We start from the raw sequence: 3,330 nt of genomic DNA on the forward strand, positions 1-3,330 counted from the left end.
AAAATGTAGATGATTATAAAATGCAAGCTATATCATATAGCAATCCTTTATCTATAACTTCAATAAGATCAAGAATATGAGAATGAGAATCTGCTTGTTTTAATGAAAAGACTATTATTTAATATGTATCATTTCTTAAATGGAAATGCTGGATAAAATACTTCAGCTCACTGACATTTTTATATTAGAGAAAAATGGAATTAATATCCAATATTTGTCTGTTACTATACTATACTTGGCAAATAAAAATTACCATTAAATCTTAGATTATTATTACTTTTCCCCCTTCAATAGTTTTTTATTGGCAATGGGCTGGAAAAGGTGATGGAGTCAGCATATACAGACACCACCACACACCAATACCACATGGATGTCAAGAGGATAGGAGAGTGGCCTTGAGTCCCCCATGAATCCTCCCCTCAAAAGTGGACATGGGAGTGGGTGTGGCCTGGAGTGTTGAGGGGCATCCTTAGAACACTTCCAATTAGTAGGCATGGTTAGGAACCAAGACAGACTCACTGGCTGCAGCCCTGGCTGATTGCTTGCAATGTACTTTCCTTGGCAGGTGAGGCCATTAGGCAGGGCTCACTTAAGCACTCCTCCTGGGCAGCCCTCAGGTTCTCTTTCTTTTCCCTCCAGGTCTTCTGGGCAGAGGCCTGCAAGGCTCACCCTTAGGAGAAGGTCAGGGGCCATGACTTCAGCAAGAGACACTTGTTGATGGCATTGACATTGATGTATGCTTCCTCCTCACTCTGACCCCAGATAGGAAGGTGTCCTCAGTAACAGCAGGGAACACTTTGGGTGGAAGTGTTGTGACAGTTGCCATGGCAATCTTCTCATGAGAAAACTTTTGTGTGCGGGCATGGCCTGGTGTTACCTTATTGGGCTTCAGGAAGGTGCCTTCCAAGTACACATGGTGGCCACTCAGAGCCTTGTAGACAGCAGCCAGTACCTTCTGAGTTACATACTAATAGCACTTTAGGTCATGGTCCCCATCGGGGAGGATCTCAAGGTACACAATGGACACGATGACATCATACTAACATATGCTGGCATAACGGGCCAGCATGTTGGCATTTTCCATGATGGAGAGTACTAGAGAGGTATATTCCCCAATCTTCAGCACACGGTGCTGTTTGGCAAAGTCAGCTCTATCCTTCTTGCACTGGGCACAGTGCTCAGTCAGCTCATGCAATCCTTGGGTGGTGTTCTCTGCCCTTAGTTCCTTCCAGGGGTAGCATGTCCTCGTCTAGTCTACCTTGATACCCAAAACACTGCTCTTGGATTTGATGATTTGGGTAAAGGGACACCCAACATCCGCCTTCTGGTAGAGTGTCTCATGGAAGAGAATGATGCTTGCTTTTCAATAGAAGAGTTCCCACGGTCATCGGCATTCAACAACAGTGCTGGTTCTCTTGGGAATTCAGCCATTTGGCAATGCTTCCAGTGGACTCAACTGAAGCCAGGATGCCCTTTCTGGGAATAAGTATACTCCTTCTTCTGCTACGGGGTCAGCACTGGGTATGGGTAAGGCATGGTGGTAGTGGTGGTGGGGAGTTCCTGGCACAGGAGAGAGAGGTGAGCTTGTGTGGGCTGCAGCAGCAGAGAGCAGCAGGCAGACTGCCAATTTTAGATTATTTAAGTCTTTTTGTAATAGACAAAACAGACTAAAATACATGACACAGATTCCATGTAGTAAAGTTGAGTCTGTATACTAACAGTTGATATCCGTTAATTATACTTAACTTTATGCTATTTTGATAATTTCTAACAAGTTTTCTTTAACAAATTTGTATCTCAGATTAGATTACAACACTAAATAAAGAGTGAAGAACACCTTCTTAAAGGAGAAATTATTTGAATTACAGAGAAAATCAATACAAGAAAAGTGGTTTCGATTTTTTTGAATTTTTTTAAAATAAGGGTCAAGCTTAGCGTTTTTCAAGCTGTGATTTTCATATCTCCAGAGTTCCATGGATGCAATTGAAGGCTATTGCAGGAATGTAAGACATACTAAGCAACAGCACTATAGACCCATCTGGTGCCTTTAATCTAAGTACTTTATTTTTGTTTGTTTAATATATTGAGATTATTTTCAAATTTTTCTTTTGGGAGAAAGTCTCTGTTGCCTGCTTTCCTTGTTATAACCTCACATAGACTCCTATCCTTCAAAAATAAAAAATTTAAATCTCTGTTATAGAGGAACATATTTCTTTCTGTCACAAATATTAACTGTTACATCACACTGAGGTAGTTGATTCATAGACTGGGGATGTGATGCCAGTAAGAGAAGGTTGAGCTATTTATAATGAAACGGTATTGTGGTAGGGTAAATAATGGACCCCCAATATATTCATGTCCTAATTCTAGGAACCTGTGATTATTATTTTATTTGACAAAGGAACCTTGAAGATCTGATTAAAGTAAATATTTTGAGCTGAAAAGATTATCCTAGAATATCTGGATGAACCCAATGTAATCTTAGTAATGAAAGAGTCCTTATAATAGGGATTTAAGAAGATTCCAAGCCAGAGACAAAGAAGGAGTGATGATAGAAGTAGAGATTGTGATGACACACTTTCACAATGGGGAAAAGGGTCACAAGCCAAGGAAACCAGGAAAAAGTAAGGTAACGGTTTATTTCTCAGCATTTTCATAAAAATACAAATACAAATCCTGCTGACAGCTTGACTTTAGCCCAGAGAGAATCACTTCAGATTTCTTATGTGAGACCTGTAGGAGTATAAATTTGTTTCACTTGAAACCACTGTGTGGTAATTTGTTATGACAGAAATAGGAAGCTAATAAAATATGTAAGCCATTTCAGAATCTTTGGTTGTGGTAGCAGTTTACATGCCATTATTATTATGACTTCTACACAAAATGAACTCTGACTCTGACTCTTGTATGTATGTTTCCTATGATGTTTAAGTCATTCACAAATTTAATTATTAATTAATTTCCTATCATATGTTAATTATTTTACTGGATTCTACATTTTACAAATTATTGTCCCTCAGGCCCTGTAAGAAGGGATTCAAGAAGTAATTATGCTAATGTGTTGTATCCTGTAAGACAAGCACATATAGGAAAGTACACAATCTGGGAAAGAGAGAAAGACTTAGAAGTCACTATAATGTGAAGAATCAGAGAACTTTGGTGGGGATATTAAGTGTGACTAAGAAATTCAAAGTAGAAAAATAGCAAACTAGAAAATATGGTAATATGAAAGAATTTAGTCTGCTCAAGTAGCTACAAAAAAAAAAAAAAAAGAAAAGAAATTTGGGGAACACTGTAATTCCAAAACTAATTGCTAAATGTATAATTATT

The 3,330-nt window shown here is 38.6% G+C and overlaps 1 pseudogene; it reads right to left on the reverse strand.

Moving 5' to 3' along the window:
• Positions 1-484: 484 nt before the first annotated feature.
• On the reverse strand, positions 485-1,557 carry LOC102826645 (annotated as a pseudogene).
• Positions 1,558-3,330: the final 1,773 nt, after the last annotated feature.

The sequence above is a fragment of the Chrysochloris asiatica genome, unplaced genomic scaffold, assembly GCF_000296735.1.
Source record: "Chrysochloris asiatica unplaced genomic scaffold, ChrAsi1.0 scaffold00086, whole genome shotgun sequence".
Lineage (NCBI taxonomy): Eukaryota > Metazoa > Chordata > Mammalia > Afrosoricida > Chrysochloridae > Chrysochloris > Chrysochloris asiatica.